At 49.8% G+C, this 25,225-nt stretch overlaps 1 protein-coding gene across 2 annotated transcripts in view; it reads right to left on the reverse strand.

The window, feature by feature from the left end:
• Positions 1–25,225, reverse strand: part of APBA2 (amyloid beta precursor protein binding family A member 2) — a 235,930-nt gene that overhangs the window by 164,189 nt on the left and 46,516 nt on the right. The gene's annotated exons all lie outside the window — the stretch shown is intronic.

Here is a 25,225-nt window from a genome sequence, read left to right on the forward strand (position 1 = left end):
TGAAATGAGAAGAATCCCAGACACAGGGCACCCTGAAAGGCAAGGAAAGAGCATTTCCTGGGGGAGGAAGAGGCCAGATGCTGTGACAGGACAAGTAAGAGGAGGACGGAGAAGTGACCGCCAGATGTGGTGACCTGGAGGTTGCTCAGTGACCTGGCTGGGCACAGTTTTGGTAGGGTTGGTAAAAGTATCGGCAGAAAGGACAAACACCTGACCCGACGGGCTTTAACAGAGAATGGGAGAGGGAGAACTGCAGAAAGCCAGCAGAGACAACTCTTTCCAGAAGTTCTACAGCAAAACAAAGCAGAAAAATAGGACAGTAGCGGGAGGAGGAAGTGGGAGCAAGAGACTTTTTTCTCTTTTCTCAGATGGGAGAGAAAAGCGGCATGTGTGAATGTGCAGAAAAGGATCCGATAGAGAGCAGGGAACAGTGCTGGGGGGCAGAGAGAAGTTCCAGGGGCGGCATCTGGCGCGAACATAAAGAGGGGGTGGCTTTGAGCCGGATACATTATTTCCAGTCTCAGGAGGAGCGCGAAGGATATGGGCACAGATGCTGGCAGGAAAGGATGTGATGAGGGGGTGGGGGTCTGAACCAACCACAGGAGTCCTCATTTCATCAAAAATTCTGGAGCCTGCAAAACCCGGAGGGAGGCTGGGATTCCAGGTAAAGGGAGATGGTAGGCCCTCTGGGCCAAAGGAACGACTGGGTCATGAAGTGACCACGGAGACCAGTTTCGTCTTCCATTCCCTAATGAGCTTCAGCAGTTTCGTACCAGAAACAGCACAGACCTTTGGTCTCCGAAGATAAAAATTTGAGCCCATTTTTATGAGCTGCTTGAAGTTGGCAAAAAAAATTGTAGCATTGCTGTAAGTTCTATTTCTCTGTCAGAACCATGGAGACACTTACTCTTGTGTTTCTCAGGACTGCTGAGAAGATAAATATGTATAGAAGTTCTCAGTTAATGAAAATTCAAGTTGCAGGAACACAGTAAAATATCATCTTTATAGAGTTTGACAACATACATAACAATAAGAGATATCATTTAGGCACACGCACAGAGTGAAAATATAAAAATGTGCCCCTAAATACTAAACAGTAGCTCTGTTTTTGTACGTTTTCCGGGGGGGGGGTGACTGGGGAGGGGTATTCACGGCAGCTTGAACTGCACATTCCTTATTTCTTACACTGGGTGGAGAGTACCCAGATGTTCCCCTTATTATTCTCTGTATCTTTTGTAGACCTTGAAAATATTCTTGCAGCCTCTCAAGTCTGTTGTTTGTTCCTGCTCTATTCAGCCATCTGTCTGACATTTTCTTTCCACTCTGGGACACGGAGGCATGGCTCTCATGAGTGATCGGGACGCTGGGTCCACGGCTTGGCTATCCGTGGGGCCATGCGTTCAAAAAGCAAGAGGAGACATGTAGATGTACACAGGTTAGTATACACACTATTTGCCCAATAAGAAGAGCTCGAAGCAAGAGCACCTCGGTAGCAACAAGCCCTCTCAACATTCGGACCTTGGTTTCTAATGGCATTCTCCCATAAAAGGAACTAACAAAAGGAACCAGGGACCCTTGGAGAAACAGCTGATTCTAGGGCCAGGGTACAGAAAATGCAAGATGAGCCTGGAGCATCATGTTGGGACAGGAAGGAAGCACTCATAAAATGAAAGGATAGAAACATGACAGAGAGACAGGGGCCAACCCGGAAAAGCCACCCCTGGTCAAAGCTAGAATAATAATCCGAGCAACAAAATAGTATAGGACTGTAATCTAAATACCCATGAGTCAATACTGATATAAAGAAATGTTTAAATAAATAAGTGAGCGAGAACAGACAAGTCTCCGACACAGAAAAATTCCAAATAATTTACGTAGACACTCCCTTGTCCACAAGGTGGAAACTAACTCCCCACTCCAGAAATGTGGACTGTGCATGGTAGCTTCCTTCCCAAGAGGAATCCAGAAGGCAGGTGGGGTGACTTTACAGGGGAGAAACCCAGCAAAGACCACCTCTGCCAGGTGAGCAAGGTCAACCAAGGTCAATGGTGATAAATCATGTTGATGGAAGCACCTCTGAGAGGACTTGTTGGGAATGACACCTGACCTCTGTGGTCTTCCTTCCAAAAACCCGAAATGCCGTCCAACCATGAGAAAGACATCAGATAAACCCAAATTGAGACATTCTACAGAACACCAGACCGGTACATCTCAAAACCATCCAAAAACTGCCACAGACCGGAGGAGGCTAAGAAAACATGGTAAGTAACTATAATGGGATATCCTGCATGGGATCCCGGAATACAAAGAGGACATTGGGGGGGTGCCTGGGAGGCTCAGTCGGTTAAGCATCTGCCTTTGGCTCAGGTCATGATTTCAGGGTCCTGGGATCGAGCCCCACATCCGGCTCCCTGCTCAGTGGGGAGTCTGCTTCTCCCTCTCCCTCTGCCCCTCCCCTTGCTCATTCTCTCTCTCTAGCTCACTCTCTCTCTCTCAAATAAATTGAAAAATCTAAAAAAAGGAGGACATTAGGTAAAAACTAAGGAAATCAGAATAAACTATGGAGTTTAGTTAGTAGTGATGCACTAGTGTGGGTTCCTTAGTTGTGCCAAATGTATCCCATTGATGCAAATGTGACCAAGAAGGGAAGCTGTGGGGCGCCCGGCTAACTCAGCCGGTAGAGCATGCAACTCTTGATCTCGGGGTTGTAAGCTCAAGCCCCAGCTGGGCATGGAACCTACTTAAAAACAAACAAATAAATAAATTTATAATAATAAGAAGAAGGGAAGTGGGGCAAGGGGTACTTGGGTATACTCTATATTCTCTGTACAACTTTTCTATAAAACGAAAACTGTTCTGAAAGGCAAAGCTTGTTAGCAACAATAAAAAGTAGCAGGAAAGGCGCACCTCCTCACCAAGGGCAGGCACCTGTCCTGCACCACCCAGCCGGACGGCTGGGTCACACACACAGCTTTCCACAAACTGTGCAAAGCCCCCCCCACCCCGAGACTTCTATGGAAACTCAGGGAGCTTCTATTCCTGAAGCTGCCCCAGCTCTGACTGGCTGCCTCCACTGAATTCTTGTCTTTGAGAAGCTCTACTCCTTGCAAGCGTTCCTTTTTCTGTTCTCTGTGCACACTCAGTCACACACCCACCATGCCCATGCCACTTTGTGGGTGTGGCAGCTCTACTGAGGGCTCCTGGACACGGCAGTCCGTATGCAGCCATGCAAACCACGACAGCTTAACCGCCCCGCATGCTGCTTGGCCTCCACTCCCTCTCCTCCCTCCTCCCTCTGTTCTCTTGAACCAGAAACCAAGCACGTAAGACAGACTGAAGCCAAATCATTGCCATTTCGCAGGCAGAGCCTTTGGGAGACAGTGTTAAAGAGTGGACTTGCTGGCTACCCCCAGGTGACATGTGCTCTCCACAGCCTGGGACATTATCCCCCACACCCCTGCCCATGTCAGCCTCACAACCACCCAGCCGCACCTTCAGCAGTATTTACTAAGCACCTGCTGTGTGCCTGGTACTACACAACACAGAGAGGACTCCAGACACTCCCCATAACTTGGGTCATTCCTCTGTTGTCTCATCCACTGCCAGTCTGAAGTGAACATCCTTAGACATGCCGTGAGCCCCCCAAGAACCAAGATCACAGGCTACAGCTTGTACGCACCTTTACCAAAACACCCTACCTCTAATAAGGGAACAGGTGCAGGCAGACCACGACACAGGGACACGGGACAGAAATGAGGAAAGGGAAATGGTTATTCACTCTCACTGGGCACATGCGTAGTCAGAAGCGGCTGCTGGTAAACAGATTCAAGCAGGGCTGGTGGCAGTTCGGAACTGGAAGGACAAACCTGGGGAACCCCTGCTCTCCGGCAGACAGTTTCCCTTCATCTGCCCAATGCCGCAGGTACACAGGGCAGGAAGCCTAGACGTCACACCAAAACTCTTAGAAAAGAAGAAGAAGAGAGAGAGGACTTTTCTTCAATCTCAGTGTCCAAGAATGTTAATGCTTCTTTCAAAACTACTCAGAATCCCCACGGGTCAAAGGGAACAGGGATGTTGGGGAGAGGGGAGGAAGGAGAAGTAGCCACGATGGCAAAGAAATGAGACGTACATACTGGAAGAGCTGGCAAGACAGAAGGAGCACCAGCCTTGGCACAGAAGTGCCAGCGCCCTCTCTTTCGAGTGGGGCCCCCCAAAAAACTGAACTCTGCGAGCCTTGGGCTCCTCCTCTGTACAAACTAATTCCTCACGGGCTGTTATGAAAATCAAATCAATCCACATATGCAAAAGCCCCCTTTCCCAATGGTGCAAGGACCCAGATTTTCATGTCCCCACATGGAGAACAGGGCTCTCCAGCACCCCGGTTTGGCCGTGCATCTCATCATGCTAATTATTCTTGAAATGTGCGGGTGTTCCTTGAAAAGCTACATTATTTATAAATAAGTTGCCTGAAAGCAAATCTTGAAGCAGAAGCATTAATCAGCATCGAACGTTTCCACTTCAAACATCAGCAATTTAGAGGAAAAACCCATAAACAGACTAGAGTATAATCCCAGTTACTGAATAATAAATCCATCATTAGCTCTGAGCGATATTTACCACGGAACTTTCCTAATCTCTGGAGGCGCATGTTTGAGGCTAAAGCAGCTCAGGTTTTAGGGCTCATTTGATGATGACATAGGGCCAGAGGGTCTGGTCCCACACCAGCTGTGCAGCCAAGCCTTGCCATCCTTGATGGCAGGGGCCCCTCGCTCCCCAACCACAGTCGTGGAGCTGGTCAGAAGAAATGACGAAGCCTGCAGAGCCCAGGCTGAGGGCAGCCACCACATCCCCGAGTCTAAGAGGCCGCTCAAGGGACCCAGTGCTGGTGGCAGGACAGCGATGACCACTTCCTGACAGTTCTGGCTCCAGAATAAGTAGGGAGAAGGCACTGTCCCTCAAGAACAGCTTGGTTCTCTTTGTCCACCTGATGCACAGCTGGCCATGCCCACAACGATGGACAGTTGGGGGCGGATGGCATGCAGGGACCCCGCTCATCATCCCTCTAGGGAGCTGCCTTTCATTTCACCAGATGTTCCCCTGCCTCCCCAAAAGGCCCAGCGTGGGTCATTCCAGAAGCTAGCAGGCAGAACATTCATCTCCCAAAGGGTGCGCGTATACCCAGGCAGGGCAAAGATTTGGTGTCCCAAATGAGCTCTGGTTACTTAGCAAAGGCAAGCCAATGTTGCCAGGGCTGTAGCACAATGAGAGCCCACCATAGGGACAGGACAACTGGCCAACCTTGACACCCTTTAAAGCTCGGCCAGTGGGTCTCTCTTAGCTTCCTATGGCTACGGTAACAAAGTACCACAAATTCAGTGACTTAAAACAACATGGTTCTCACCAGGTTAAAGCCCAGATGTCAACTGGGCTGGTTCCTTCTGGAAGCTCTAGGGGAGAATCTGTTCTCTTGCCTTTCCCAGCTTCTAGAAGCTGTCTACATTCCTTGGCTTGTGGCCCCTTCTTCCACCTCCAAAGCCCATCACCCCAATCTCTACTTCCACCATCCCATCATCCCATCACCTCTCCTCTGACTCTCCCAGCCTCTCTTACAAGGACCCCATGATTGTGTCAGGCCCCCCCTAGATAACCCAGGATACCTCCCCATTTCCACCCCTATGACTTAGTCCCATCTGCGAAGTCCCTTTTGCCATGTAAAGTAACAGACAGACAGGGTCCCCAGACTAGGGTGTTAGATGTCTTTGGGGGACCAGCACACCGCCTTCTAATTGGAATCCATCTGCAGCAAAACCAAGATCAGATCAGCAGTGGCTTTTTGTAAGCGAGCAAAGCTCCTGAGGCAGAAACTCAGGCAGGGAGAGTGTGAACTGCGTCTCTCCATTTGCATCACAGCGATAAACTCATTACCCACCTACTTCAACAAATCACACCAAGTGTGGCCACAACAGCCCAACAGCCCTGTTAGGTGAAAACCTCTCACACCTCTCACACCGTAGGCCCAGAATCCTTCTCTTTATCACAACTCTATTTAAGATCCCTGTAAATAAAGTGCCACCCTCGTGAGCACACTCTCTGCCTCCATCAATCTTCTTGGGAAAGAACACAACAAAAATCAATGAGTACAGATCATTACTTGAAGATTTCTAGCCACTGGCGTCCATAAACACACCGAAAACGTCACTTCCCCCTTCATTTTGCAAAGTGAAATTTTCATATCGCACCCCCAAATCCTCAATGCTGGGAAGGCCTCCTGGGAAGAAGGGAAGGAGACGCCGCATGCAAAAGACAAAGACCAGTCAGGGGATGAGAACATGGGGAGGCATCCCAGGCAGAAGGCCCAGCTCGGGTGAGGGCCTTCAGGGAGATTCGAGGAGGACCGGAGTCCTGCAGGGGCTGAGGTCTAGAGGGAGGAGGGTGACAAGAGGTGGGGTGAGGAGGGGAGCCAGGCTCCTGCACGCTGTGACAAAGGGTCGGCACTTGACCCTGAGAGCAGTGGCCAGCTGTGCTTCTGGAAAAGATCGCCTGGCTACAGGGTGGAGAGTGGGTCGGAGGGGGAAGCCTGCAAGCGTTAGGATTGGAGGCTGGTCTGGACATCCCAGAGAAGCAGTGGAGATTGGGGGGAGGAGGAGCCCTGGCTGCCGACGAAGGGAGCAGAGAAAGCAGAGAGAGCGTGCATTGGGGCCAGGAGAGCACCATGAGGGGCCACCCCAGCTCTCCCAAACAGCCGTCTGAGGCCTGCAGAAGGGGGCTGTCTGGGATCCATAAAGAGCCCGTGGGTGTTTGGGTCTAGAATGGGAAGTGAGGGGTGGGTGGCACTCAGGGTGTTGCCACCACCCACAGTGGGGGTGAAGGAGGGGCAGGAACTGAGCGCCCTGCAGAGAAGCAGCCCCCGGCTCAGACTCGGGTGGGAGACGGTCTCACAGGAGTGCCCAGTCACAAGCTTACCTCTGTCTGGATGGACGCTCTTGGGATGTTTGCAGCTCTGAGCTCTCACCTCCCAAGGTGGCCCTGAGAACCCCATGCTGAGCCTCAGTTTCCTCACCCATCAAAGGGGACCATCTGTGCCACGAAGGTGTCATGGTGAGGGTTTGCAAGACCAGTGCTCTCTGGAAGTCTGAAGGCACTGTGCACAAACGATGGCTAGCACAGACAGCTGCTGCTCATCACAGAGTTTGTGCGGCCCCCACATTTCCAGCGCCCCCGAGGTCAGGCCAGTTCTGGCCAGTGAGGATGAGCGGAGGGGCCTGTGTCACTCCCAGACCGCGGCAAGTGGGCTGCGGAAGGCTAGTCCACTGCTCCCGCTACCGTGCCACTGGGACCACCTCCGCCTAGGAGATGGAGGGGCTGCTGGGCCCGGAACATGAGGCACGGGGGGCAGGAAACAGGCCTTCAGGGCAAGGCCCCGAGAGCTCACACACCCGGCCAGGCAGAAATCGGCAAGGCCTCAAACATGCCTGAGGCCTTGGTTAGAGGACCCTCCCGTTCTGGACTGAAATTTCCCCAAACTCAAGGAACTGCATGAGGGAAAAGGAAATCTATAAATTCTTGATCCCATATTAGCTCGACTCTGTCATTTCGGGTGAGTCACAGCATTTACAAATTAGATGGCTGAAAACATTGCAGAGATGCTCCGAAAGAAGCCCCCGTTGGCAGTGAGGTCGCTCAGGGGCTGCCGTACGACGGCGCCACTGAAGATGAAAGCTGGGCCGAGGGAGGACCGAGCCTGGGGTTCGCTCTCCTCAGAGGGAAAGCCCAGCGGGAAGAGGGAGGGGCCGCACCCCTGGACCCGCCCTTCCGGTCTGCACACCTGGGTCTGCTCAACAGAAGATCACTCCCGTCTGGGGGTGAGGACCACTCACAGGTCACTGACTGGAGGAGGAGCCACAGGTGTCACGGGGTCTGACTGGGTGCAGGAGGGAGAGAGACAAAGACCGCAGGGAAACCCTCGACTGGCTCCAGGATGCCAACCCCTGACTTCAGGGCTGGGGTGGCCAGCAACATCCAAAACACCTTTTATAAAGCACGGAACAAAGACAAGAAACACATATGTGGGTAAGTTCCCAACAAAAGATCTGAGATAGAAAGTACAAGAAATGACAGCAGTCAGCTGGGTGTTATGTAGGAAGGGGCAAAAGGGATTCAGTGACGGGATATTTCACACTGCCAGGAGGAAGCAGGGGCAGAGAGCGGGCAGCCCCCGGGAGGCCCTTTCTCCCCTGGCCTCTGGGCCCTGCCCTCCCAGAGCAGCCACGCTCCACCCAACCCTGCCAACTGCGATCACGGCCATACTGCAAACACATTCAGCGATGTGTGAACTCAGCTACGGGAAAATCGCCGGGAGGGGTTGCTCTCCCGCGGAGGAGGGAGCACCTAAACATGACCCTCTCCACACATCCTTAGACACTCCCAAGCCCCCACAGATGGGGAAGGAGACAGGAAATGCCCTGCATCCCAGGCCACCCCCACGTCCCCTCGCTGTGGCAATGCCTCTGCTACCCCTGCTGGCAGGACACTGTCCCCCCTAGGACAAGGCAGTCCTGGGTCTTATGCAAGAACAGGGGCACATGCTTGTGGAAGTAGAGCCAGGAAGATCTGAATAGTGCTCTGCTGTTTGTCAACTGCTTTCTCTTTCTGCATAAACAGATTTCCATTGCAGTCATTTCGCAGACCAGAAAGAGGGGAAACTGAGGCTCAAAGAGGCGGGAGGGGTCCCAGGGGGTGCCACAGTCACTGAAAGGATGAGTCAGGGCCCATCTCTGCCTCTGGCCCCACTGTCCTCTCTCTGCTCTCTCAGGGCCCCTATCTCCCCCCACAACTGCTCTCACCCATCTTCACCAGATCCCCCAACTTGCAACCTGTCCAGGCCCCTCTGTTTCCCTTTAGCTCTCTTCAGGGTCCATATGTCCATCCCCGGATGGCACAGCCCGGTGGGAGAACCCAGGGGCCCCATCCAGGGGCCCTGTGAACATCAACCATTTCCAACCCACTCTCTCCTCTGTGGGGGAGCTGAGCCCTGGAGAGGAACATGGAGAAATCAGGAGCCCAGCTGGTGCCTAATGCCTGGGCATTACGATCTTTCAACGGGAGCTGTCAGTGACTCCTGGGGGATAAGCTGGCCTCCTGCACAGAGCTGGCCGCTCACCATGTGCACACACGCTCTGGGCCTGGGCACTCCACTCCCAGCTCTGCAAGGATGCTTTTCCTGCCAACGGATTTGCGTCCTGGGGTGGGCAGGGGACCCACGACTCCCAGTAGAGCTGGTTTGGAAGGTCACAGGGCAGCAGACAGGAGACTGAGAGCCCAACAGCTTCTACTCAAAACGTCCTCCTCAAAAACTATGTATAAGAGGGCTGGCAGAAAGAGAGCCAGGGAGCAAAGCCGGAGGAGCAAATAAAAGCAAAATGATCAAACATCACATACAGCGGGAGGCTCCCAACACCTCCGACAGACCCGCCCCTGCAGCTATTGGAGATGCCAGGATCACTGCAAACCAAATTCTGTATCTATTTTCAACCAGACTGAAACACTTCTCTGGAGGAAAAAATTTCCGGCGGGCCAAAACCCTTCATTCCTCTACAAGGAATCAAATCAGCAGGGAACAAGACAAAATCAGGACCTCGAAACCTCATCTGCGCGCACGCTGTTTCTCGTTCAGTTTTGGGAATCGCCGTCCTGCCTTGTCCCATCACCCGGTTAGCGGAGACGGGCTCCGCAGCAATGACGAATGGTTAAAGAACATGAACTAGCTCAGCCTCACACTAAGCGCAACAGAAATTAACTAGCCTCTTCTTCTCTTGGATAAGCAGGGATCCCTCACCAGGAACAAGCATGTATGGTGAGACCAGCTGAGTCTTGCTGTGCAGGCTGCCCCCTGGGCGGGCTCCACACCTATCCTGAGCCAGACAGACTTCAGAGGCTGAGAAGCCCCCACCCCTCGCCCCCGTCTCCTCCATGTCTACTCCGATCCTCCAGCCGGACCTCCACCCGACTAGGATCTGCACTGCAACCTTGAACTTCGGCCCCCACTGGCCACTGCCCCCACTGCTGACCCCTCTGGCACTAACCCCCTGGGTGGCCTCTGCCTGTGCCCAGAGGGGCTGATGCTCCAGCCCTCAGCTGTGCTGGCCCTAGAATCCCCCAGGGATGATTTAAAAGCCACTTCCTCGGACCCTGCGCTGCTGGTCCAATTCCCCATTCCCATGCTGACTACGAAGGTTACACTTTACCCTCCTCAGGCTACAGCAGGCAGGTAGAGGAAGGCGTGGCTCCGAGCACAGCAGGGCCACGAGGCAACGGCAGGGGGTCCTGAGGGTTCATGTCCCTGTGCAGGACTCTTGCTCTGCTAAAGGACACCTGTGATTTAAGGAAGTAGCAACCAAATAAAAATTCAAAGAAATACGGTATAGGAGAACTGCGTCTCCCACTTCCAGTTCAGCCTGTGAGGGACAAACGGAAAATCCCTGCTTTTGTCTTTTATAAGAAAAATAATGGCTATTTCAAGTGTGCCAGGACCTGTGGGGGACCCAGGGCACTGCCATCCAGTCAGTGCTTACCATGCCCTGGGAAGACCGAGCAGTCCTGCCATCACTTTATGAGCATACAGCTGGCCAGTTGTACAGAGTGGATTCTGCCCAGACCTTCAGCTCCTATCCCGTTCAGAAGCCTGCCTCCCCTGCCAACTGCTCTTCTTCTACGGACGCCCTGCAGAACCAACCACAGCAGGATCCAGGCAGCAGGGCAAGCAAAAGCTGAGCCCATGAGGCCCGTGAGTCCCTGCCATACTCATCTTTGACTACCAGTGCCTGGTGCATGGTGGGCACCAGCCAATACTTGGGAAAGAGGAGGCAGAGAAAGGCAAGGCAGAAAGAAAGCAAGCAAACAGGCTGGCTGGCTTTGAAGCAGAGCAATGCCATAGGGCAGAGGCTTCTGGAAGGGGCAAGGACTGGGGGTACTGCCTCCAGAACAACCATCTCCACTCTCTTCCTTGGCAACAAAACTTGGATTTTAAGCCGAACTGCACAGCCTCCCATTTAGCTAACTGGGGCCATGTATCTAGTGTCTGGCCAAAAAGATAAAGAAACGCAACAGGGACTCCTAGGAAAGATCCTTAAAGGGCAGTTTACTCAGCTTGGAGGAGGGCCCCTTTTGCTCACCCTTCCTCCTTCTACTGCTTGGAACGTAAACCTGATGGCTAGAGCTCCTGCAACCACCTTGGACCATAAGATACTTTACAGTAAAAGCCATATGTGAAGACAGTAGAGCAAAAAGGCATAAGAGTCCATCATGCCCCCTCCCATGAAGCTGCCCACCTATGGGCTTTTTTTAGGTGAGAGAAATGTTAACTTCTTTCTTGTTAAAGATACTATTACGTTGCCTTTTCTGCTTTATGCAGGCAAACTTAGTCCTAACTGTACAGGATAAAGCTGCTATTTCATAGAGCAGGTCTGGCAGGTCAGTGCACTTTGCTTAAACATTGTTTTTCCTTTTTCTAGCCTCACTCTCTGACAGTAAAGCTCTGCTCCGACAGCCCTGGGCAGCCAAGCGGCCAGGTACAGCATGGACAGTCCTTCTAGAACTATGAAGATCTACGGCTCTGGGGGTGCCTCTGAGGATAAAGCACTGAGGTTGACAAGTGATGGCCCTGAGCACCCAGCAGTCCCAGCAATAAAAAGGCCCACAGCCAAGACAGAGCCCGCACAGGCGCCCGAGAAACCACACCCACCTGGGCGCCTGGGAGTTCACCAGTCAGGCTTCACTCTGCCTCCGACGGTTTCCCTGCTTTGTTATCTCGCAAAGACTAGCACTTTAGCTGCCAGCCCTCGTGAACCAGGTCTGCACAGCAGGCAGGCACCTGTTTTGCACAATCAGAGCCAATTACTGATGCCCTGGTCCTCCCCTGTGGAAAGGTGTGCACAGCCGCGAGGGGCACCTGCCACCCCCACATCCATTCCCACATTCAGAATCACAAAGGGCAAGCTCCGTCCGGTCTCCCCCCACCCCTGCTCAAAACCCTGCAATGGTCCCACTGCCCTAGGGCACAGTCCAAGCTCCTTAGCTCTGTTCCCGAGGCTGCAGGGGTCTGGCCAGCTGCCTGGTCCACTCACCTCTGCCCCAGTCTCTTCCATCCAGAACTGTCTTTCCCCGAATTTGTGGACCAATAGTCAACAGCCCTGCACTCTGCGCCTTGTCCCTGCACATGGGAAACTCTCTCTTCCTGGAAGCCATGCCCATCTCTCCTTCTCCTGGACCCATCGTCTCCTGCCAGCCTCAGCGAATAATCATATCATCCTGGAAACTTCCCCAGTGCCCTTTGCTCAAGCCCACCATGGGCCACCCTTCCTTGGGCTCCAGCATCATACCCCAGACTGTGGGCTCCTTGGGGGCAGGAACAGTATCTGTTCTTATGCCCCCTTCCACACAGAGCTGAACTGGCACATGGCACAGAGGACAGGGTGCACTGGAGAACGCGGCTCCAGGGGCTGACCACGCAGCCTGTCCGGCCCCACCACCGGCCCTGACTTCAGACCAGGAAGCTGTGCGCTCGCAGACTTGGCTTCCAACTAACAGTAAGATCCTAAGAGCTGGGGTTGCGTTCCGGGCTTGCACTCGCTTTAGCGATTGTCAACCAGCAGCTGGGGGCCTCCGCTGGCACTCCGCACGGCTCTTTCAGGGGGCAGGGTAATTGTTGGAAGGGCCTTCATTTTCATTGCCTTTGCAGGAGGGGAGAGACCTCGCTTTAACCTGCCCAGTACGGAGATTCAAAATTCGGAGGCTGGCCACGGAGGCTGTGGTCCCTTCTGCTGGCAAGACAGGACCAACGCCCTTCAGGGGGCCCTCCATTTCTGCCCCCAGAAAGCCTTGGTCATCCTGCCAAAGGCACCTGCAAGAAGCTGAGGCATGTCTTTTACTGTCCTGAGCAATAACGAGCATTTGGAAAAACTCTGGGGTCCCATGATGGCCGCAATGGTGGGTGAAGCGCAAAGAACACACCCTGGCCCGAAGACCCCCAACATGGGGCGTGGGCACGCTTCCATCATGACTGCGTGGTCCCACCGGTCTCACCTCACAGGTCCGCTCTCTGCCACCAAAGGGGCTTCCCGCTCTTACAACGGCCGGAGGCAGGAAGGCAGGGTTTCCCCACGCCCCTCCCTGCAAGAAGTGCAGCCTCCTGCCCAAATGCCATCACTGCTCATCCCCAGGCCCTGTGAGGCTCACGGGGCTCCACACGCTGGACGACACCCCTGTGCCATGGCCCAGCCCAGCCTGGGGCCGCGAAGTTCCTGAGGGGCAGCAGAAACCCGTTCAGCTTATGTTTATGGGATCTCGGGGGAATGGTTTATTCACGTGCAGAGTAAAATCCTCTGTGCCAGGAAGTGCCACAAACAAGCACTGGCCAGAGTCACCGTGAGCCAAGCCCAAAGCTCTCAGAGAAGAGGCCCCCGGGGCATGGAGACGCGGGAGGTACCCACAGGTCCTGCCTGGAGAGCCCGCTGAGGGGCTCGCTTCTCCCTGACCGCCCCTGCCCCACTGCTCTGTAGGATGGAGGAGGGAAGGGGGCATTCAGGAACCACCCCAGGACTGACTCCTGGAAGTCAACAAGGACAAGGACAAAGGCCCACTGGGTGGCCGCAAAGGCCCCTTGGGACACTCCCCCCTTGGTCAGCAGCCCCCAGCACACTGGTCAAGGGAGCAGCTCCCTCTCATGACTGCCCCGTGACCAGCAAGCACCCACATCCCGTGCATGAGCAGGGGAGAGACCCTCTGAGCTCCTCTGGGACGTCCTCTGGGGAGGGCCATCCTCAGATTTCCATCCCCCTACCATGGGTCAGCTATTTCCCATGCGCACGACCCCCGGGGTGCAAGAGCCAATAACCCCGTGCTGTGCTCTGTGCAGGCTACCACCAGGCCCACGTGGGAGCTCCAGGGTTTGGAGACAGTCGAGGTGAACCTGATGACCCCTCTGCCAGCACCACCTCTGAAGCCTGGCCTCACACACTGCCTCAGAGTTTGAAGGGTCTGCCTCACCCTTTTACCCCTCCTGCTCTCCCCACCTTGGTTGCTCCCCTGCCTTCCCACAGATGCCTCCCCAGAGGCAGAGACACTGACTGGCCAAGAGCCACGGTGACAGTATAGCCTTTGCTTCCTGGAACCTGACAGCACCAAATTGGAGGAGTTCGGCTGGATTCGGCGGATGCTGTGTTTAAAGGGGCTTCAGCAGCAGCCTTGCCCAAAGCCAGAGGATTGGGGTGGGAGTCACCTGTCCCCCTGCTGCAGAAGCTGTCCTGGGCACCCTCTCCATCCGGGCTGAGGCTCACCCACCGGGACCTTTCTTTCCTCGAACATCTGTGCATTCTAATGTAACTTCCCGAAATATTACTCTGCAATTATTTCCAGAGACTTAAATGGGATCCCCAAATACACACAATTAAGACTAAAATTGTAATTTTAAATTAACTGCTATTTGAATAAACATAAAGCTTTCCCATCTCCAAGCCAAATGCAGACAACAACATCCCAATTCACCCTTAGACGCCACCCAACTCCTGGAAACAACCCCTCTGGAACCCTCATAGAGTCAAGCAGCTCCTGAACCAGGTGAAGCCCCCTCCACAAATTCTAGAAACAGTCATTCTTTCAGCTTTGTAAAATGACAGCGTGTCTCTAGCCCCCTGCTAAAGGAGCAGCGCCGCCCTGCTCAAAGTGTGGCAATGGCCTGAACCCAAGGCTGTAACACCAGGTCTCGGCAGGCAGGGGACAAGGACACAAGACCACTCCTTGTTGATCCGGCATTACTGGGTGGATGCAGGAGACTCCCTCTGATTCACAGTGCCCTTTAGCTCTCTGTCCTCACTGTAACCTCCCATTTGGGGCCCCCCCTCAAAAGTCCAGGAGTTCCAAAGTGACCGACTTGGGGCTGTCTGTCCTGGGAGGCCACCAGCTGTGGGAGAACAGGCAGAGGCAGGAGCATGGCCACATTCACCATTGACAGAGGCCCCCTCACCACATCCCCAAGCCAGTCTCCCCAATGTTCTGGCCTAAGGAGACCAGGAGAAAGGTGGTTGGGGGGGGGGGAGCTTTTATTGGAGGGCTATGCCTCATCAAGAGGGGCAGGTGGCTCTGTCTACCTCTGGAGGAGAGCTTCTAGACCCCTGGGATGACGGCCCTGCATCCCCAGTATCTGGGGGGCTGGCTCATAGGTCTTACGAAAATCCACAGGCAGGAGGCCATGGCCAAAGTTGTCCCGGCCAAGGGAGGAAGAGCTGCTGCCCCGGGGAGAACAGCCTGCTGCCCATGAGTGTGGGACACGGCCAGCCCAGGAAGGCCGCCCAAGAAGCCGGGGGTGGGGGGGCACGAATGCAAGGGGCAAGTGGAGCGGTCACAAGCTCCCAGCAGGAGCAGCTCGAAGAAATGACACAAGTGCCCCTCAAGAGGACAGCTCAGAGCTCACCATCTCCTGGGCCCCAAACATGCCCAACAGCCCCTGTTAGGTCAGACTGGCCACATACTCCATCCCTCCGGGCCCAACCCTGACTAGCAGTGACAGAGGCAAGAGCAGAGAGCAGAGGACACACACACACACACACATAGTCCTCCTTCTGCTGCCGGCTTCTGAGACAGGTCAGGCTCCAGCCCCATGGAGGAAGCTCTAGGAGATTCTATGAGTCCTCATTTTATGATTGAAATGAGATTCCTGGAACTGAAAGTGAACAGGCGAACATTTTATTGCCTTAGAACAACAGAAAGCTCTAGGACTGCCCTGCATGTTCAATGGGGCAGGTTCGGAGAGATAGTGGTGGTGAAAATAAAACTATGTCTCACTCGTGTCTTACACAACGCAGGGTATAGTGGCATCAGGCTCTGATGTCGCAGGTGGACACCAGGATGACCACACAATGGGTAGGAGACTTGACATACTCTTCTCCAATAAAACTCCCCCAGTGTCCTCCAGCTGCAAAACTCCACAACGGCTGTATGCCTGTGCACTTTGTTTGAAGTGTTTGGCCCAAACCCCATTTAGAACCGCAGAAAATGTTGCCTCCTCCGTCCCTATGTGGGGAGGGATGCCCAGGTCTGCCACGGGCACAAACACTGCCCGCCCGGCACCACGGCGTGGTGGTTGGCCCTACCGGCTTGGCAACAGTCTGGGCCAACCTCACAAGCTTCTAAGGGCAGAAAACAGTCCGTAAACTTGGCCTTCTTTTGGAAACATCCCCGACAGAGGTAGAGGCCACAATGCATCACTGCCAATCCATTAACACCCTGTATCCCAGGGGACTGAGGCCTCAGAGGGGTGGAGGGACAGAGCCTTTGGGCCTCTGTACTGTTAAAAAGAAAACCACAGGCCCAAAATGGCATCACTTAGGCCAAGCCACCAAACAGGGGCTTAATATCTAACCTAATTGCAGTTTCCACCTCCCCCAGGAATGCGAGTCTGACCCAGTCCATGAGGAATGTTCTGATCAGCATCAGTGAGGTCATCTGTCACTGGGCCCTTTCCATCCCCCAGAAGAAAATAAGGTCATCTGCATGATAAGGCCCCCCTACTCTTCCACTTCCGGGAAGGTGACCAGGCTGGAGATAATCCCTTCTTTTCTTTTGCTAATAACTTCCTTGCCCCGCCCTCCTTCCTTATAAAAACCTTGAATTTTGTACCACTCCTCAGAGCTTCCCTCTACTTGCTGAACGGGACTCTTGCTGCCAGATTCAAGAATCATTTCATGAAGACAATCAGGTTTTCTAATGTACTCAGCTGGATTTTCGTTCTTTAATGGTACCAACTTGGCCACTTCCACCCTTCTCCTAACTTCCTTGTATACAGAAGTCAGTGGCCAGTATTATCCTTTCAGTAAACTAACTTTACTGCGAAAGCCTCAACTGGGGGCAGGAGCAACCTGATCTTTAGTGAGTGGGTGGCAGAGTGACACTTCCTCAACAAGAACTGTGGTCTTCAGGAATACATATTTTCCCCCCTTCCCCGATGGAATTAGGAAAACAATATTTCTTACATCCGTCATGAGGAGCAGAACAGATGGCGATGGTTTAAAAATCTGTTCATGAGAACTGATGCTGGCGGCCAGATCATCAGCGAGATGCGGAGCACGGGGGCAATTCTGTTTCTCTTGATGTGCAGAAGGCCCGCGATTGCGATCCCAAAAACAAAGTATTGGGAATGTCGGGGAAAGGGTGGGGTGCAAGATTCACCCATAGCAAGAGGGCAAAACAGCCGGCCATTTAGAAGTGACCAGAGAAAAGCCACGTGCTTCTGTGCTGGCTGGCCCAATCCTGCTGCCCAGGGAGCCCTGCTCCCAGCGCCACCATGAGCACTGTTGGGAAGACAGACCATCAGCACTGGGAGAGGCAAACAACGTCCTAACACTGGGCTTCGTCCTCTGTCCGGTGAGGACATCTGGACACCTCCTCTATGCAGTCTCATGCGTTTGTGCTTCAAATCTACCAAAACCACAGTGCACAAGAGGAAATGTACAAATTAACAGCCACCCATGACCAGGTGGCTTGGTGTCACGATTAATCACTTCTATTCATTCAGAATGTGCCAGGCACTCCTCTAGGTATGGGGATGAGGGGGAACAGACGAAGTTCTGGGTTTTATGTTCTAACGAGGAAGACAGGCCAAAAATGAGTGAACTATCAAATAAAGTATGTAATTCCAGGTGGTGACAAGAGTCATAAGGAAAATGGAAGCTGGGAAAGGGCTGGGTTTCAGCTCCAACATGTAAAGAGCTTGGAAGTTGTCACCCGCATCCTTACAGTAAGAGAGAGCTGGACAAACTGAACACCAGTGACTTTTCCTGGACCCATCAGTGAAGAGAGTTTGCAGGCTGCCCCCTGAAATCTGAAGGACCTTAAGAAACATCTCTTGGCTCTGACAGAGGGAGGAGGACGTAAACATGGTGAAACACACCCAGAACCTTCTCGATAACAAAGGTCTGCTGTCTAGGGAGAAGACTTAGCCAGAACCTGGTCTCAGAGCCACCATGGAAGGGCGGCCGCTCCTGGCAACCCTCTGGCCTCCCTGACTCACCTGAGGGGGCTGGAAGAGCAAAGTGAGAAGAAACTCTGGGGGAGGTCAGAGCCCAGAAGAGCAGGCCCACCTAAAGATGGAGACTTTTTTTTTTTTTAATTTATTTATTTGACAGAGAGAGAGACAGCCAGCAAGAGAGGGAACACAGGCAGAGGGAGTGGGAGAGGAAGATGCAGGATCCCAGCGGAGGAGCCTGATGTGGGGCTCAATCCCAGGACTCTGGGATCACGACCTGAGCCGAAGGCAGATGCTTAATGACTGAGCCACCCAGGCGCCCCATGGAGACTTCATCCTAGGATTACAGAATGCTTTCCCTCCCCTACACCTCTCCACCACACGACAAGGCTCCAGTAAGACACCAAGCGGGTGATGGCTCAAAGAGCTGTGGATTTTCTTCCCAGGAGTGTCAAGGGAAGGCCAAAGTCAAGGGAGGGGAGAAAAAACCAAGGAGGATTTTGATGCTTCCAGCACCTACAGCTATAGGAGACATGATATTACAGCCCAACCCCTAATGGGATTTACATAAACCCTCACATGAAAGGCTTATGACCTCACTTCTTGTTTTCCAACAGAATATGTCTGGCTTTCAACAAAATATAAGGCATGTTGAAGACAAAATAAATAATAAATTAGTAAATAAAGATATAAACATAGATGTCTATATCTATATTTTTTAAGCCCACATTTAAAACAGATACAGCAAGCACTGTAACCAGATTCAGATATAACACAGATTTTGGAATTATAACACTGGGAAATTAAAATAACTATGATTAATATGTTAAGGGTTCTAATGGGAAAAAACAGACAACAGGGAAGAACATATTGTAATGTAAACAGAGGGATAGAAAGTCTAAGAAGCAAAAAGAGATGCTAGATTATTATTATTATTATTATTTTTTTTTTTTTGCCAAGGGGGAGAGAGAGAAGAAGAGGGAGAGGGAGAGAGAGCTGGATGCTTAACCAACTGAGCCACCCAGGCCACCCCAATGCTAGAAATTTTTTTTTTAAAAAGAACCCATAGTGGCACCTGGGTGGCTCAGTCAGTTCAGCGTCCAACTCTTGATTTCAGCTCAGGTCATGATCTCAGTGTCCTGAGATGGTGTCTTGCATCAGGCTCCACACTCGGCTGGGAGTCTACTTGGCCCTCTCCCTCTACTCCTCCCTGTACTCTCTCTCTCTCTCTCTCTGGAATAAATAAATAAAATCTTTTTAAAAAGAACCTGTAATAGAAATGAGGAATGCCCTTGAAAATGAATACTCATCAGTAGATTCAAGACGGCTGAGGAGCAAATCAGTGAGCTTAAAGACAGGTCACTAGAAACTTTCCCAACTGAAATGCAAAGAGGAAAAAAGAATGGGGGCTGGGGGTAGCATCCAAGAACTGTGGGACAATATCGAGATATAACATACGTGTAACTAGCATATCAAAAGGAGTCAAAAGAAATAATGGAGAAGGAAAACTATTTGCAGTAATAATGGCCAAAAGTTTTCCAAAATTAATAACAGCAAACTACAGATCCCGGAGGCTCAAAAAACACCAAACAGAATAAATACTGAGAAAAAAAAAGAACAAAAACCAAAACAAAACCAAAAAATACCTACGCAAACTGCGAAAAACCAAAGAGAAAGAGAAAATCATGAAAGAAGCCAGAAGGAAGTGGGGAAACATTTTATCTAGAGAGGAACAAAGAAAAGAGTAACAGCAGACTTCTCATGAAACCACATCAGAGTAGAGAAAAACACCAGACCCAACTATATGCTGTATACAAGAAACCCATTTTAAATATAACCACTCTGCTAGGTTAAAAGTAAAGAAATGGAGAAAGATATACCATGTTAATGCCAATCAAAAGAAAATTAGGAGTACCGATATTAATTTCAGACACAGCAGACTTTAGAACAAGGGAAATCATCATGGATAGAGGGGGGCAATTACATAATGATACATAATTCTATTCAATTCTTCAGGGATATATTACAATTCTAAAATAAAATAAGATAATAACAGAGAGGGAGGCAAACCATAAGAGACTCAAGTTTAGAAAACAAACTGAGGGTTGATGGAGGGAAGGTAGGTGGGGGGATGGGCTAAATGGGTGATGAGTATTAGGGAGGGCATTTATTGTGATGAGCACTGGGTGTTACACATAAGTGATGAATCACTAAATTCTACTCTTAAAACCAATACTACCCTATATGTTAACTAATCTGAATTTAAATTTTAAAAAGGAGATATTGCAATCCTGAACAGCTATGCACCTAACAACAGAGTATTAAAATATATGAGGCAAAAACTGATAGAATTGAAAAGAGAGACAAATCCACTATTATAATTGGAGGCTTCACCATCCTCTGTCAGTAACTGATATAACGAGCAGGCAGAAAATCAACAAGGATAGTTCACTTGAACAGCACTATCAATCAACTGCATCTAATTGACATTTACAGAATATTCTAACAACAGCAAAATACACATTCTTCTCAAGCTTGCATGGAACATTCACCCAAGTGTCTTAGTCCATTGGGCTGCTATAACAGAATACCATAGACTAGGAGGCTTAAAAACAACAGTCTTTTATTTCTCCCAGTTCTAGGAGCTAAAAGTGCAAGATCAGAGAGCCAGCATGGTCAGGGGCAGGTCACCTTCTGGGGCTCAAACTTCTCAGTGTATCCTCATATGGCAGAGCTCCGTGAGGCCTCTTTTATAAGGGTACTAATATCATCTTGAAGGCCCTGTCTAATCACCTCCCAAAGGTCTCATTTCCCAGTACCATCACTTTGGGAGGTAGGACTTCAACAAAGGAATTTGCAGGGGGCTGGGGGGTGGGGTGGATACAAACATTATGATCACAGCACTGAAACAGACCACACTCAGGGCCATAAAACACACCTAAATAAGTTTTTTTAAAAAATAGAAATCATAGAAAGTATTTTCTTAGACTAGAATAGAATTAAACCAAAAATCAATTAACAGGAGATAGATGAAATTGCAAATACCCCAAATTTAACAACACAATTCTAAATAACACATGGGTCAATGAGGAAATATCAACAAAATTTAAAAATTTTTTTGAACTAGGGGCACCTGGATGGCTCAGTCGTTAAGTGTCTGCCTTCGGCTCAGGTCATGATCCCAGGGTCCTGGGATTGAGTTCCGCATCAGACTCCCTGCTCAGTGAGGAGTCTGCTTCTCCCTTCCCCACTCTCCCTGCTTGGGTTCCCTCTCTTGCTGTGTCTCTCTCTGTCAAATAAATAAAATCTTAAAAAAAAAGAATGTTTTTTTGAACTAAATGAAAATATCATTGGTCAAAATTTGTAGAATGTAGCAAAAGCAGTGTTTAGAGAAAAATGCATTGCATTAAATGTATATGTTAGAAAAGACCTAAAATCAATAAGCTAAGCTTCTACCTTAGGAAACAAGATGAAGAACAATTTTAAGCTTAAATTAAGCACAAGAAATATAGTAAAAGAGCATAAGTCAATGAAATTGAAAATAGGAAAATGAAGGAAAAAAATCAACACACCAAAAATCTAGGTTTTTTTGACCAAGCTAACCAAGAAAAAGGAGAGAAGACACAAATTACTAATACCAGAAATGAAAGAAATACTGATCCCACGGATATTAAAGGGACATAATGAAAGAATACTACAAAGAACTCTATGCCCCCAAATTTGATAATTTAGATAAAATGTACCAATTCCTTAAAAGATATACACTACCAAACTCAAACAAGGAGAAAGACAAACTGAACAGTTATCTGTATTAAAGAAATTAAATCAATAATTAATAATCTTCCCCCAAAAATCACCAGGCCCAGATGACTTCTCTAATGAATTCTATCAAATGTTTAAGGAAGGTAGGATACTAATTCTCTATAATCTATTTCAGAAATTAGAAAAGGAAGGAATGGGGTGCCTGGGTGGCTCAGTCGGTTAAGTGCCCAACTCTGTTTTGGCTCAGGTCACAATCTCAGTGTTGTGAGATCAAGCCCCGCACCAGGCTCTTTGGTCTGCAGGGAGTCTGCTTAAGATTCTCTCCCTGTGCCCCCCACCCCCCAGTTTGCATGCACATGTGTGTTTGCTCACTCTCTCTCAAAAAAAAAAAAAAAAAAGGAAAAATAAAAGAAGGAATACTTCCTAACTTATTTTATGAAGCCAGTATGACCCTACTATCAAAACCAGATAATTACAAGAAAACTACAGACCAGTATCTCTCATGAACACTTTTAAGAATCCTCAACACAATATTAGCAAGTAGAATCCAACAATCTATGAGAAGAATTATATACCACAACCAAGTGACATGTCTTCCAGGGATGTAATGTTGGTTCAACATAAGAAAAGCAATTAATGTAGGCCATCACACACAGACTAAAGAAGAAAACATACACGATCTTATGAATTGATGCAGAGAAAGCATTTGACAAAATCCAACACCAATTCTTGATTTTAAAAAAAAGACACAAAATTAATAATAGAGGAGAATATCCTTAGCTTGACAAAGGGAAATGCAAATCAAAACCACCATAAGATACCACTTCATTCCCATATGGTTGGCCATAACTTAAGAAAGAAAGAAAGAAAGAAAGAAAGAAAGAAAGAAAGAAAGAAAGAAAGAAAGAAAGAAAGAAAGAAAGAAAGAAAGAAAGAAGGAAAGAAAAGGAACAAATGTTGGTAAGCATGAGGGAAACTGGAACCCTCAACCACCATTGGTGAGAATGTAAAATACTACAGTAGCTGTGGAAAACACTTTGGTGGTTCCTCAGAAATTACCATATGATCCAGCAATTCCAGTCCTAGGTATATACACAGAAGGACGGAAACACGTATTCAAACAAATAACCTGCATTCAAAACAGCATTCTTCACAATAGCCAAAAGGTTGGAACAACCCAAATGTCCATTGACCGATGAATGGATAAACACAACGTGGTACAGAAATATACTATGGAACAGTACTCAGTCGTAAAAAGGAATGAAGTTCTGAGACCCGCTACAACTTGGGTGAACTTCATAAACATTATGCCATGGGGCGCCTGGGTGGCACAGCGGTTAAGCATCTGCCTTCGGCTCAGGGCGTGATCCCGGTGTTATGGGATCGAGCCCCACATCAGGCTCCTCCGCTATGAGCCTGCTTCTTCCTCTCCCACTCCCCCTGCTTGTGTTCCCTCTCTCGCTGGCTGTCTCTGTCTCTTTCAAATAAATAAATAAAATCTTAAAAAAAAAAAAAAAATTATGCCAAATCAAAGGCCATGTGGGCTGCTGTAACAAAATACCCAGACTACGTGGCTTATAAACAACATTTATTTTGCACAGTTCTACAGGCCGTGACACAAAAGATCACATACTATATGATTTCTAATTTTGTAGGAAACATCCATTATAGGTAAATCCATAGGGACGGAAAGCTGAGTGATGACTGTCGGGGGGATGGGTGATGGGGAATGGGGAGAGATGGCTTAATGAGCCTGAGCGTGTCCTTCTGGGATGATGAAACTGACCTGGAACGAGGCAGAACTATAATGGATACGCGACACGGGGAAGGCGTTAAATGTTACTAAATTATCCACTTTAAGATGCTTCATGATTAATTTCATGTTATGGGAATTTTACCTCAATTTTTAAAAAATGCGGATAACATCATATTTAAATGGTGAGAAACTGGAGACTCTCCCCCTAAGATTGAGGCCAAGGCACAGAGAGAGAGAAACAATATCCAAATGCTGGGGGGGGGGGGCACTCAGGATGATGACAGAACATCACGTGTTGGATTTGTCAACACTGGGTGTTGGTGACCTGGACAAGAATTCTCGGTGGGATGACAGGGTGGAAAGCCAACCAGAGTAAACTGAAGAGTGACCAGGCTGATTTCTGATTTTTAGGAAACAGGGTTACAACCTTTCTGTATCTTCTCTTGAAATTGCTCAAAAACAAAAGGAGAACAGGAAACGGAAATAAACATTATGCCTGCTTATTAGAAACCAAATTTTCTCAGATCTAGAGGATGTTTGTTACTATCTCCTGATCTAGTCTATCCTGACTAATACACATTTTTAAGGATTTAACCCAAAATTACAAAATAACTATATTGATTAAATAGAGCAGTCCTACAGAATGAAAACTAAGAGTTAAAATCATCTTCACCACAACAGGAAGTCCAGACATAACAGCACATACATGATCTTTACAAATAGGGAGATAAGTCCCAGGAGAAACAGCTAAAAGCTGGAAGTGGTGGTCTACGGGGAGCAGGACAGGGCAGGAGTTGCACAGGGACAGTAGGGCGGAAGCCAAGAATCTGTCATTTTCTTCATAAATCTTACAGAACTCTTTTAACTTCTCAAAATATGTATATGTATTATATTGATAAAATAAAAATAGTATTTGAAAAAGTGAACAAAGGGCTGTGAAGGGGGCTGAGGGCAGATGGTGTATGTCATGTCTCAGCCAGAAAGGACCTGGCCAAGAATGCTGTGTAAGCACGCCTGTGCATAGGGCTGCGTCCTAGCTGCCTCAGTTTCCCCAGCACCCAGGACAGGGCCTGGCACAGCGACAGAGGCATCCTGCTAGGAAAAGGGCTCGTGTGGGATGATCACATGGCTGCTGACGATGCCCCCACCCCTGGGCAGGAGAGGCTGGGCTGCTCCACTGACCAGACCCCACAGGCAGTGGGAAGATGGGCCCTACCCTAGAAGGAGACTTGCTATGGGTTGAATTCAGGCCCCCAAGATAACATTCAAATCCTAACCCTCAGTACCTGTGCTTGTGACTCTATTTGCAAACAAGGTCTCTGCAGATGATCACATGAAGGTGAGGTCATTGGAGTGGGCCCTAATCCAATATGACTGGTGCCCTTATAAAAAGTGGAAATTTGGATTCAGAGACAGAGACAGAGATAGGCCTCCACAAGCAGGCCATGTGGAGGTTAGAATTACGGTGCCACAAGCCGAGGAACACCAGAGACTGTCGGCAAACCACTACCAGCTAAAGAGAGGCCGGGAACCAAACCCCCTCACAGTCACCAGAAGGAGCCATTCCGCCAACACCTCGGTCTTGGACTTCCAGCCTCCGGAACTGTGAGAGAATAAGCCTCTGTTGTTTAAGACCCCCAGTCTGTGGTACTTGGTCACGGCAGCCCTGGGAAGCTAATATAGGCCTGGGG

Source organism: Ursus americanus, chromosome 28 (genome assembly GCF_024610735.1).
Source record: "Ursus americanus isolate L20-20 chromosome 28, mUrsAme1.1.p, whole genome shotgun sequence".
NCBI lineage: Eukaryota > Metazoa > Chordata > Mammalia > Carnivora > Ursidae > Ursus > Ursus americanus.